This window comes from Melanerpes formicivorus, unplaced genomic scaffold, assembly GCF_026170545.1.
Source record: "Melanerpes formicivorus ecotype bairdi unplaced genomic scaffold, bMelFor1.0.p_v2 SCAF_19, whole genome shotgun sequence".
Taxonomy (NCBI): domain Eukaryota; kingdom Metazoa; phylum Chordata; class Aves; order Piciformes; family Picidae; genus Melanerpes; species Melanerpes formicivorus.
Window position 1 is genome coordinate 3,396,884 of NW_027142371.1, and position 12,901 is coordinate 3,409,784.

The 12,901-nt window shown below is 44.3% G+C and overlaps 1 long non-coding RNA gene across 9 annotated transcripts in view; it reads left to right on the top strand.

Annotated features, from left to right (window-relative positions):
* LOC137446837 (uncharacterized) overlaps nt 1-12,901 on the top strand; it is a 69,207-nt gene that overhangs the window by 2,032 nt on the left and 54,274 nt on the right. For 7 of the 9 annotated variants that reach the window (XR_010988732.1, XR_010988731.1, XR_010988728.1 and 4 more), the window contains exons 2-5: nt 3,712-3,953; nt 6,147-6,261; nt 7,232-7,345; nt 9,685-9,844. This is a non-coding gene — a long non-coding RNA (uncharacterized lncRNA). The remainder of the gene's footprint in view (nt 1-3,711; nt 3,954-6,146; nt 6,262-7,231; nt 7,346-9,684; nt 9,845-12,901) is intronic. The other 2 variants (XR_010988730.1, XR_010988725.1) reach the window with 2 other exon arrangements.

Genomic DNA, 12,901 nt, shown 5'->3' on the forward strand with positions numbered 1-12,901 from the left:
GTCAACTAGGCCACTGCTGTCAGCAGGGACAACTGCAACTAAGGCAGCTTGCAGAGCCCCAGACAACCTGACCTGGAATGATTCCAGGGATGGGGCATCTACCACCTCTTTGGGCAACTTGGGTCAGTATTTCACCACCCTCAGCATAAAATATTTCCTCTTTCTCTCTAGTCTAAATCTCCCTCTTTTAGCTAAAAACATCACCCCTAGTCCTGTCGCAACAAGCCTTGCTGAAAAGTGTATCCCCAGCTTTCTTATTGGCTCCTTTAAACACTGAAAGGCCACAATGGGGTCTCCCTGAAGCCTTCTTTTCTCCAGGCTGAACAACCCCAACTCTGTCTTTCCTTACAGCAGAGGGGCTCCAGTCCTCTGATCATTACTGTGATTTCCTCTGGCCCTGCTCCAATGGCTCTATGTCTCTGCTGTGCTGAGGACTCCAGAGTTGGCCCCAGCACTGCAGGGAGGGGCTCAGCAGTGGGGCAGAATCACCTCCCTGCCCCTGCTGCCCATGCTGCTGGGGATCAGCCCAGGACAAGGTTGGCTCTGGGCTGGGAGTGCACAGTACTGGCTCATGTCCAGCTTTGCACCCACCAGCACCCACAAGTCCTCTGCAGAGCTGCTCTCAGTATCTTGCTCTTTTAAATGTTCTTACATTCTGAGCTTTCTAGTCAAGCTTTATTTTGGAAATGAATGTGTTTGTTAATAAATATGTGTTCACACCCCACCTAGAAACCATTTCAAAGATACATCCAGCTTCTGCAGTGGTGCATCCCATTATAACTGGAATGTGTCCAGTGCTCTATATTTCCAAAGAAATCAGTGGTGGAACAAAGGGCCCTTCACTTCAAGAGGGCTTTCTAGACTCAGACTGCTCAGCAAGAGCAGTAGCATTGTCAGGTAATACCTGGGGATGTGACAAGCTTGGAAATATTTCAGGTAGATTTGCTTCACATTAATTTTTTAAAAGGGATAAAATCTCTCCTAGAAAGCACTGAGTGGAGTGAGGGATGCTGAGGTGTATGGAAAACACCCATGTGCTAATTGTTGTGCTGTTTGATTTAAAAGCTGAGCAATTATGGTATAATACAAACATGTATTTACTGCAATCAGTGGAATTGCAGCATTCCACCCTGGATTCTAAATGTTCAGGTGTTTTATTGCCTTGTGTTTCGTGTACAGCCTGTGTCAGGGGTTATTCAAAATGAGCTTGGTCTGAAGTCCTTCACATGCTGTGTCCAGAGCAGATGCCACGTTGAAAGCAGGTTCTAAGAATAAATGAATTCCCCTTAATCTAATGGGTTGTAACCTATTTCTCATGTAACAAGCCATAGGATGAGAGGAAACAGACTCAAGTCATGTTAGAGGATATTTAGGTTGGACCTGAGAAACAGTTTCTCCCCTGAAAGGGTTGTCAAGCTCTGGAAAAGGTTGCCCAGGCCAGTGGTGGAGTTCCCATCCTTGCAGGGTTTTCAAAGCCATACAGGTGTGGTGCTGAGGGACATGGTTCAGTGGTGACCTGGCAATGCTGTGTTAGTGGCTGGACTTGGTGATCTTAAAGATCTGTTTCAACTAAAAGAATTCTATATTTATTTGATTCTGGGCCCCTCAGTTTAGGAAATATTTTGACTTGCTGGAGCGTGTCCAGAGAAGGGCAACAAAGCTGGGGAGGGTTTTGGACACAAGCCTTATGAGGAGAGGCTGAGGGAGCTGGGGCTGCTTAGCCTGGAGAAGAGGAGACTCAGGGGTGATCTTATTGCTCTCTACAACTACCTGAAGGGAGGTTGTAGACAGGCAGAGGTTGGTCTCTTCTCCCAGGCAGCCAGCACCAGAACAAGAGGACACAGTCTCAGGCTGCACCAGGGGAGGTTTAGGCTGGATATTAGGAAGAAATTCTATACAGAGAGAGTGATTGCCCATTGGAATGAGCTGCCTGGGGAGGTGGTGGAGTCACCACCACTGGAGGTGTTCAGGAGGAGACTTGATAGGGTGCTTGGTTGCATGGTTTAGTTGATTAGGTGGTGTTGGATGATAGGTTGGACACGACGATCTTGAAGGTTTCTTCCAACCTGGTCTGGTCTGGTCTGGTCTATTCTATTCTATTCTATTCTATTCTATTCTATTCTATTCTATTCTATTCTATATTTTACAGTGGGGAAAACTGAGGCCCAGGGAATTAACTGCCTGCACTTATGCTGCTCAACAAAGAGCAGCTCCCAGGCTGATGACTTTCTCCAGTTGCTCCTAAATTCTCTTTATCTGATGCTGTTTTATGTCCCTAATGGTAACAATGTTAGTGTAGTCATTCCTTACCAAAACAAATATTGCAGTGCAGCAGCCACAACAAACAATTCCTGCTGGCCAACATTAACTGGTAAATCTCCTTAAAATCTATCTAAATTTAGCTTGTTCAGTTTCATCTCTCTGTTGGAAGCCTCCTTCTATGAAATAGAGGTGTTTTTTTTCCAGGCCTTGGTAGGATGGGACTGCATTAGTCTGTTAAATCACCCTGGGGAGATCCAGATTCAGTTCTCACCACCAGTTATTTTGTTCTAGGTAGTGTGGAAAAAAAGAGACTGAGAATCAGCCCTTTGACCTCAGCCTTTTTCCTTGAAGAGTGAAATTGTTCTGCCTAAACCAAATGATCTCTTCAAATGCAGAACTAATACATTATAGCTACAATGAAAATACACAATCTGCTTGCCAAGATGTGTATTTTTTCTTCCATTCTCTGTGTATTCTGGTGCTATTTTTGTCATGGCCATTTACTAAATATATATACATCCTTCCTATTTGCCTCGATATCCAGCTTCAAGATTTCTTGTGGTTTCCCCAGAAATACACAAATAATTCATAGCTCAGCCCTCAGGGAAAAGATCTAGTGAAAGCCACCTGACAGAAGAGATCACCCCACTGGTTCCAGGGCTGTCAGGGCTGGACTTGCTGAAGGGGTGTGGGGGGATTGATGAGAAAATGTGTGAGTCCTCTAAAAGGTATTTACAGATTTTTGGTGCTAATAACTTTACTATTGGTTTCACAAGTGCCACAAGGCTGAAAACCAAGCAAGTGTGTAGTCATAAAGACAAATAAACAGCAATGTATAACCAAATCAGAGAATCATTAAAGCTGGAAAATACCTCTAAGATCATCAAGTCCAACTGTCAACCTAATATCACCATGCCCACAAAACCATATCCCAAAGTGCCATATCTACACATTTTCTTGAACACTCCCAGGGATGGTCACTTCATCACCTCCCTGTGCAGCCTGTTCCACTCTTTCAACAAAGAAATCTTTCCTGATTTCCAACCTAAACCTCCACTGGTGCAGCTCGAGGCCATTTCCTTTCATTCTATCACTAGTTATTTGGGAGAAGACATCAACATCTATCCAGCTCCAGCCTCATTTCAGGGAGCTCTAGAGAGTGAGAAGGCCTCCCTGCAGCCTTCTCTTCTCAAGGCTGGACAGCCCCAGTTCCCTCAGCCAATCTTGTGCTCTAGACCCTTCACCAGCTTTATCACCCTTCTCTGGGAATGCTTCTGGATGAGCACATATAGTTAAAACCATGATGTCCCAGGGCATGGACTTCAGAGAGGGGAAGAGACTAGCAGGCATAAAAGCTGTTGCCTTCTGAGGAGATATTTGGGTGCTTGGAATGTATAAGAAATGCACTGTAGAACTGTCTAACAATGAAACCTTTTTTATTTTGCACAGATTGGAATATTTTTGCATTTGCTCCAGTTCTCTGTGCCTGATAATGGTCATTTGCCCATCAGCCCACAATGGGACAGCTCTTTCCACCAGTCAGTGTACATTGGCAGCAATTCTGCTTTCCATTCTGAGAACAACTGACTCTGCTACCAGCAGAAGCTGGGAGAGTTTGGCTTTGTTTGTTTTCCTTACCCCACCAAGAGGAGTTTGTTCCCAAAAATGCTTCTAATTGCTTCTCACTTCAGGTATATGTTCCTCCCCTGGGATCTCAGGCTGTGGTCTGTGGAGTGTGAATAGCACATGAAGTCATTGCTGTTGATACTCACACTGAAACACTAGAAAATCATGCAAGCGTTGGCATCTCAGTGCAGAAGGGCAAATGGATAGAATCACCTTTTCTGTATCAAAGCCTGGCCTGGAATTCAGCTCTGGCAAGCATGCATTTGCAGATCAATCCTCACTGGGATTGTTCCCCTCGCTTGTTTGTGCACATTTATTTATTCCATCTTTTTTTTCTGGTCCCATTTTGGGCCTGATGGTGCAAGCACCAGCTGTCAGGGTTGTGCAATCAGCTCTCTAGCATCCAAAAGTGCATGTGCTTCATGGCAAAGCCACCACTAACTCTGGGCTCAGCTGAGCTCTCCGGTTTCCCCTTGCTGCAAGGCAATGCTCTCAGCAGCGCGTGCAGAGAGCAAGGGATGACAGTTTGCTGGCCTGGAAGGGGACCAGGCGCTCGTCCCCTGGGTAAGCTGGCTTGCACGTTAAGTGGAAACTTTCATTATTTACCAACCAGTCAAAATGATTTTGGTATTGACAGAGGCTTCATTATGTCAGCCATTCCATTCTTTGAAAACATGGTCAACACAGCGCAGGAGTGGTGGCAGGGAGGGGGAAATTCCATTTCTTCCTAAATTGAGTGGAAACATCTTCAGGAAAATTAAAGAAAAACCCGGGAGGAGGAGAAGAGCAAGAGAAATAACTGCAGCCAAAGCCACTTTCCTCTTTCTTATTTCAATCTCCCTTCCAACCTGCTCCTGGTAAAATCATTACAAAGGCCGTTTATTTTTAAAATTGAAAGATTGGGGGGAGTCATAATGAGATATTATGTGTAAAAGTTGCACATAAATTTCCTTCTGTCACATTTTGGGCTCGCCTAACGCATCCCCTTGGCAGGCCTGAGGGAAGCTGATCGCTTTAGTATAGATTGTGTGTGCTTCAATAATATTGCCCAAGGACAGCGCTACTGGGTGGCTGAGTTGGCTACATGCTGATTTAAAAATTAGCCTGGTTTTTATTGGCCACACTAAATTGCTTTCCAAAAAAAGGAAGGAAGGAAGGGAGGAAGGAAGGGAGGAAGGAAGGGAGGAAGGAAGGAAGGGAGGGAGGAAGGAAGGGAGGAAGGAAGGAAGGGAGGAAGGAAGGGAGGAAGGAAGGAAGGAAGGAAGGAAGGAAGGAAGGAAGGAAGGAAGGAAGGAAGGAAGGAAGGAAGGAAGGAAGGAAGGAAGGAAGGAAGGAAGGAAGGAAGGAAGGAAGGAAGGAAGGAAGGAAGGAAGGAAGGAAGGAAGGAAGGAAGGAAGGAGAGAAGGAGGGAAGGAAGGGAGGAAGGAAGGAAGGAAGGAAGGGAGGGAGGAAGGGAGGAAGGAAGGGAGGAAGGGAGGAAGGAAGGGAGGAAGGGAGAGAGAAAGAAAGAAAGAGAAAGAAAGAGGAAGAAAGAAAGAAAAAGAAAGAAAGAAAGAAAGAAAGAAAGAAAGAAAGAAAGAAAGAAAGAAAGAAAGAAAGAAAGAAAGAAAGAAAGAAAGAAAGAAAGAAAGAAAGAAAGAAAGAAAGAAAGAAAGAAAGAAAGAAAGAAAGAAAGAAAAGAAAAAGAGAAAGAAAGAAAGAAAGAAAGGAAGGTAAAGAAAGAGAAAGAAAGAGGAAGGAAGGAAGGAAGGAAGAAAAGGAAAATAAGAATAGCAAAGGAAGAATAGGAAAGGAAGGAAAGGAAGAAAAGGAAGGAAGGAAAGAAAGAAAGGGAAAAAGAGAGAGAGAGAGAGAGAAAGAGAGTTAGTTTAATGTCAGAATGAAGATGCATGTTTAGAGGAGTCTCTTCTCCATGCAAGGTTTTTACTCACTGGAGAGGTTTTTTTGTTCTTCTTTCTCACCTTCATGGAGAGCTATGGAAGAAAGGAAATGTGATTATCATGCAGAGGAATAGGTCTAATTTCAGTGTCTTATCAGTCTTCCATGAATCTCAAAGACTTCCCATAGGCCTTTCCTTATGGATTACCCTGCAGAGATCTCTAGGACATAGAGCTGAGCAGTACAGTATCATGCTGCAGCCTGGTCTTGGTCTCAGATCAGAGGGATGTGTCTTTCTTTTTGAAGGATAGAGATACAAAGTGCCATGAACTTACTGCAAAAGAATCCTAAAATGTTTTTGTTATTGTGTTTGTGATTAGGTGAGTTGGAAATCTACTCTGTCAGGTCTGCAGTCTGGGATCTGTGTCCCTTCTCTGAGTTGTGGACTTGTGCAGAATGCCGTGGAAATCATGCTCATTTCTTCTGCTGAATTTGGTGAGCCATGAATAAGATTTTATTTTTTCCTTCATATTTTGTGCTGATTCTCCTCATCTCTCTGAGGTTTTAGTACTTCCAGGATCTCAGCTGAGGGATCTCCAAAGCTGCCAAGAACTGGGGCATTTCCTTTTCCTTTTCTTTCTTGGTCTAAACCAGAAACTGGGCTTCAAGGAAGCAAAGACCATCAAAGTGCATAAGAACAAATAGTAATTCATAGGTCTTTATTAATATGCTTAATTTAGAGCTCTGGAGTCCAAGTCTTAGCCACATCTCCTCTGCATTTTGATGTTGGTATTTTTTTAAGCACTTGACCCATTTACTCCCTCATTGACCCAGCAGGCTAAGAAATATAAGATGGCAAAGACATGACCAAAATGAAAGGTTTAAATAAATGGCTTTTAGTGTGGGAGAAGGCTAAATCCATTGTAACTGTAAACATGTTTATTTGACATGAGTCAGATCAGAGTACCTTATACTTTGGGTAAATCTGAGTGACTCTGAACGTCACATCAAGCCTGTCTCAGTCCTGTGCCAACCAAAAATTGAGCTGGAACTTGTGTAGCCAATGCTTGATCTCAGTTGGTTCATGCAATTGTGCTCCAAACAAAACCTCCCAAGCTTGCCTTGTTGGGAGCTAATTAAATTAAGATTTCAGTCTTCTTCACTGGTATCTTCTTTTCTGGGTAGCAGCCTTGGGCGAGGTTGAAAGTGAAACTTGCTTCCTTTGCTTCAAGGCAGCTTTGTCTAAAATCAGCTCTGGAATCAAAAGCACCATGTGCAGCTATTCAGACTCTCTCACCACAAGCTGCTCTGCCAGCACTGCTGAGGACCCGGTTCCTACAGGTAGCCCAGCATGCTTTCATCTTCTGTGAGTTGTAAAAGAAGGCATCAGGGTTTATTAAAGAGTTTGTGTTGCTAACATGTCATACATCATGCCATTAATTAAAAGAAATCCCTTTTCCCCCAGTTGGGCAGCTACCTAATGCTGCCAGCATGTGTGTATTGCCTGTGCCTCTGCACCCTGGCCTAACCCAAATGTTGTATGACTGATTGGACCCCAGAGAAGCTCCAGCCTCTTCAGGTAATTTGCTTGCTGAGTCTCCAAACCCAAGCAATTAAAGAAACCTCTGCACTGGGCTCTGCTTCCTTTGTAATTAGTAGCAGAGCAAGCGGAGCGAAGTGGGGTGCAGCGTTCCCCATGTGTTCCCAATCACAACCCACACAATGCAAATATTTTCTTTCTGGGACAGTCTGAAGAAACCTCACAGGGTTCTGGGGCTTTTAGATATATATGTACATGTAATAATAATAATAATTATCCTCATTAGGAAGTTAACTCCAAAGTGCTGCAGCGTGCTTTAAAAATTGGTGGGAGGGCTGGATGATGTGCCAGGGAATCCCAACCCATGTAAAAGCTCTCACATCTCCCTGGGTGTTGGGGATAGCAGAATAGGGCTCAGACTGGGGCCAGCCCATGCCTCAGGTGCTGCTATGCGCTGCACCAGGCTGATGTTTGCCTACCTGCAGCTGGACCTGGCCAGTTAAGATGGATACCTTCTTCATCCATCTGTTTTCCCTCTGGGTGCAGCATGTGGAGACTGGTTGCTTTTGTAATGTTCTTCCACCTGACTTTGATCCCTCAGCAGCCACAGAGGGTTTTGTTCATCCAGGGTGGTCAGAGAAGAAGCCCACACTCATCCAACAGCCCCCCAAATTCCTATGCTTCTCACCAACACTGCTCATCCAAGTTCCAGAGGAGCAGGGGCACATCATGAGATGCTGGACTGTGGTTTTACTGAGGGAAACAGTATCACCCCTCCGGCCGAGCCACAGGGTGTAATTAGAGCTGTTCAGGAATTCTGTCATTAAAGGGCTTTTGGTTGGAAAATGCTAATTCTTTGAAACAAATGTTTTGGAGTAAAGGGAAAGGTTTCGTGTGTCAGAGGGACAAACTCTGGAATAACCACCAGCCCTGGGTAAAGAAGAGCTCTGTTCAAGCCCCAGCTCCACTGGAAGTGCAGGTTATTTAGATATAAAACCCAGGACAGTAAAACAGCACTGAAGGACTCTGTGCTCACCCCACACATGAGCAAACTGTAAAGCAAGGGCATCAAAGAGACCCACCCTGTCTGAGCAGGGTGATTATTTCCCACTTCTCAGAAAGCCTGACAAAGTTGAAGGATTTATTGAGAACTTATGTAGGAAGGGATAGTCTTCAGAGATGTTCTTGCTGAAGTGACTTCCCCAGCAGCAAGCACAGGGCAGTTTTTAGGGGGAGACCTGAACTGCTCAATCACAGATACCAGATACTTCTCAACTGCAGACCCAGATACCAAAACCCACCTTGCAAGTAATTAATTGTCAGCCTGGCACTATTGTTGCATTGCCAACTCACTTAGTAATGGCATTAACACAAATCCCACACACCACTAACTAACAATAACAACTCACTCCATCATGAAGATAAAACAGCGCCATCAGAGGTGGGATGCCTGACCTAATAAGTCATTAGCCCACAATTAATAGCTCACAGGCTATCACTTTGGAGCCAGCAATTGCAGTTAGGCAATCCTGCCTGAATATGGTACTCCTAGGAATAACTCCAACATGCCAGCCAATCCTACTGCCAGGAAGAGCAGAGATGCAGCCCCCTCAGTTACTTCTGGGCCCCACAGTTTAGGAAAGATGCTGACTTGCTGGAAGGTGTCCAGAGAAGGTCAACAAAGTTGGTGAGGGGTTTGGAACACATGCCCTATGAAGAGAGGCTGAGGGAGCTGGGGTTGATTAGCCTGGAGAAGAGGAGGCTCAGGGGAGACCTTATTGCTCTCTACAACTACCAGAAGGGAGGCTGTAGACAAGCGGGGGTTGGTCTCTTCTCCCAGACAACCAGCACCAGAACAAGAGGACACAGTCTCAAGCTGCACCAGGGGAGGTTCAGACTGGATGTGAGGAAGAAATTCTTCACAGGGAGAGTGGTTGCCCATTGGAATGGGCTGCCTGGGGAGGTGGTGGAGTTGCCATCATTGGAGGTGCTCAGGAGGAGACTTGACAGGGTGCTTGATTGCATGGTTTAGTTGTTTAGGTGGTGTTGAATGATGGGTTGGACGCGATGATCTTGAAGGTCTCTTCCAACATGGTCTATTCTATTCTATTCTATTCTATTCTATTCTATTCTATTCTATTCTATTCTATTCTATTCTATTCTATTCGAATATCACTCTAGGCCATAGGATGTTGTGGGCTGGATGGTGCCAGGCAAGCCGTTTGGAAGGCAAGTCAGGTTCCCAGCGTCTGTGCATTACAGGTTATTACAAATCAACCAAAGGAGACAACCATGCAACATGCTTCAATATGTCTGCTGAGCTCATCTCCAGAGCTATGTATCTGAAAATGCCTTTTCTTTTCTTTTTTGAAATAAAGAATGTTGCTGCTGCTCAAGGAGTTTGGTTTATTACATGAAGTGGAATCTTCCCCAGTTCTCTGGGAAAGGCTGGCATTGATGGGCTGAAGGACTGATGGATTGAAGGACTTCTGAAAGAAATCACTGAAACGGGACTGTTCATCATTTCCTCATTTGCAGGTGACTGTGATTTGGAATGTAAATAATGTTTTGGGTTTCTTTTTTTTTACACAAGAAATGGTCAGATCCTGAACTAATTCTGTGGTTTTTTCCAATATCTCTATTGATCTGGTATCATTATGGTGTGTATCTTATACAGTTACTATTGCATTATTTGCAGTTGTTATATGTTTGAGAACATTCCTTTTAAAAACAAAAGGTAGGAAAATCGCCTCCCTCCTCTTTCAAGTGCCATTTGCTTGAATACTATTTAATGTTGGGTTTACATTTGGCTGAGTTTCCTCCACTCTAAAGATGTTTAGTTTGCATTTAATTAAACTATTAAAAATAATAATATAAAAAAGCTTGGAAATCCATGTGGTGGCCGCTGAGGACTTGCACTACTGGCAAACTTTGCTAGGAGCTGTGGATCTAAGAAATCAAACACAGGAAGCTCCTCCTAGAAACTGAGTTTGAGGGGAAGTCTAGAAATTGGAAGAGGGTGAGGAGATCCATGAGGCTGTTGCTGGGGTGTGGACACTTGGTGCTGAGGAACATGGGGAATGAATGTCAGAAGTTCTTCACCGTGAGAGTGGTGAAGCCCTGGAATGGGTTGTCCAGGGAGGTGGTTGAGGCCCCACCTGGATGAGGCTCTGACCAGCCTGATCTAGTGTGAGGTGTCCCTGCCCATGGCAGGGGGGTTGGAACTAGATGATCATTGTGGTTCCTTCCAACCCTGACTGATTCTATGATTCTATGACGTTGCAGCAGAGAGAGCAATTGGTGATTAGAAGGATGAGTGCACCAGGACAGAGAGGAGAATCAAGAAGGTTTATTGATATGACCTTGTGTCAGTGCTGTATTTCCAAGGGGACAGGGAGGCCAGGCTGACCCACCGTGAGATCAAAGAGCAAAGGTTTCTTTCATGCTTTATTCCTCCTTTAAAGTTTGTTTATTAGAAACTCACTTGAAATAATGAAATATGGCTAGCAGTTTGTTCCTATCAGTTCATTATGTCACTTTATTCAGGCTAAATTTTCCCCTGTGTATGGGGAAGCATCACATCAAAGTAAAAATCTTACATGAGCTCTGCAAGCCCTTTGGCTTCTCTTTGTAAAGTTTCTCAGATAAAAATGGTTTCATTTTCAGGAGTGGTCTCTCCTTTCTCTGTTCCATCTCTAGGTACTCTTTGTGACCTGTTGTCATCAGTTCACTGGTGTGATAGTTTTCTTATGATGTTTAGGAGGCAATGGACAGACCTTTTGAAGGCCTTTGATAACCACCAAATTACCCACACTTGAGATTTTAAGAAAGTTCTCACAGTAAGTCTCTTGTGACTCAGAGAGCTTTTTGTTTTACATTTTAGTCAGAAACAGAACTCAGTAAATTTGAACCTAGCCTGAAATGAACATCTGAAGCAGCAGACAGGTGCTGCCTCTAAACCTCAGTCTGCTGATGATATCTGTGGCTGTGTCCACTGTTGCCCAGGAAGGTGGTGGAGGCCCCATCCCTGGATACATTCAGGGTAAGGCTTGATGGGGCTCTGAGCAAGCTGCTCTAGTTGGGGTTGGCCCTGATTACTGCAGCTTTGGACTAGAGGACCTTCAAAGGTCCCTTTCAGTACAGCACATTCTACGTTTCTGTGATCTGACTCAGTTGTAATTCCTACCTGAATATCCTCTTAGTGTGCACAAAGCGAGGGTGAATGTTTTGCAACCAAACCTCAGTGCTTGCTTTAGTCTGATATTTTTAAGCCTGGAAACAATATCATCTGATCTGCATTTTCATAGGCATAGGCATACAAAATGAGGCAGTTCATACACACAACTGCATTTTCAGAAGTGTTTGTGCATTTGATCCCCCTATTTTGTGAGGACTTTTGCAGGCAGGGCTGTGCAGATGGTCAGAGCTGCAGCACATGGACACTTTGGGAGCTGCTTAATGGCTATTGAGCGTGTGGATTAGGTGGTGCACTTTTTGTGTGTGCAATTAACCACTCCACAAGTTTGATGGCAAAGGAGTCATTCTGCTCCTGAAAATGTTTATTACATAAATATTGTCCTTTCTGGTTCAGCAGTATATTGCTCTCATTCCTTTTGTACAGCTATAACGCTGTCCCTGCTCTTGCTTTCCTGAACTGGTGTAACTGGCATGTGGAATGCAACAGCTGGTTAACTCTGCAATGATCCAAGAGCAGCAGAAGACAAGGAGTGCAGAGGGGGCTGCCTTCTTCTGCCAAGTGTAGAACTAAGCAGCTGCTTTGTGTTTTCACATGAACAAAAATGTTTTGTTAACTGTTTCACTGCCAAGGCACAGAGCATGTATAATGGGTACAATGCTTGCTGGCCTGCAGGGTTACTCAGCTTCCAGAGGCTTAGTGATCCTCCTTCTGTTCCAAGTAGCGGCTGACAGCATCTAGGACAAATGCTCCTGTCACAGGAGGAACGATTGTAGGGCAGTATTCAAGCAACTTTATTTTCTCTGTGTTGCATTAAGCACGGCCATATGTGCAAAAACATCCTCTTAAAAGAACATTCTTGAATTGCTTATGCTCAAAAGCTGGGAAGTGCCAATGTGTGAAATAATAGAACTCTAGAGGGGTAATGTGGAAGAGACCTTAAGATGTCATCTGGTGCTCCCTACTCAAGGCAGGATTGGCTCAGTCATCGAAGTTGTCAAACCTGTTCTTTAAGGGTTCAGGTTTTCCTGATTTGTTTTTTAAAGAAGTGTGGCTTTTGGGGGTCCTAGGAAGGTTATGTTGAACCTGTCCACAACTGAAGGTCTGCACCTTCTTGTGAAAATGGGAAGGTGAATTAAGAAAGTGCCATGAATTAAAAGAAAAGTGAGATTCCTCTGTTTAGAGTAAGAGTAGCAGAAGTGATACTGACAGCATTTTACTCTTCAAAGGAAATACAGCCTGGAGAGACGGAGATAAGAATTAGAAGGGCAGAAGTTGAACCCTGTGTAGTATATTTGCATCCAGTTTTGCTCCTACTTCTCTTGTGCATGAATGCTGTGGCAAGGGTAATTAGGAGGAGGCTAATCAAGACTCTTAAGGTGTTGTGTTTGATGTGCACT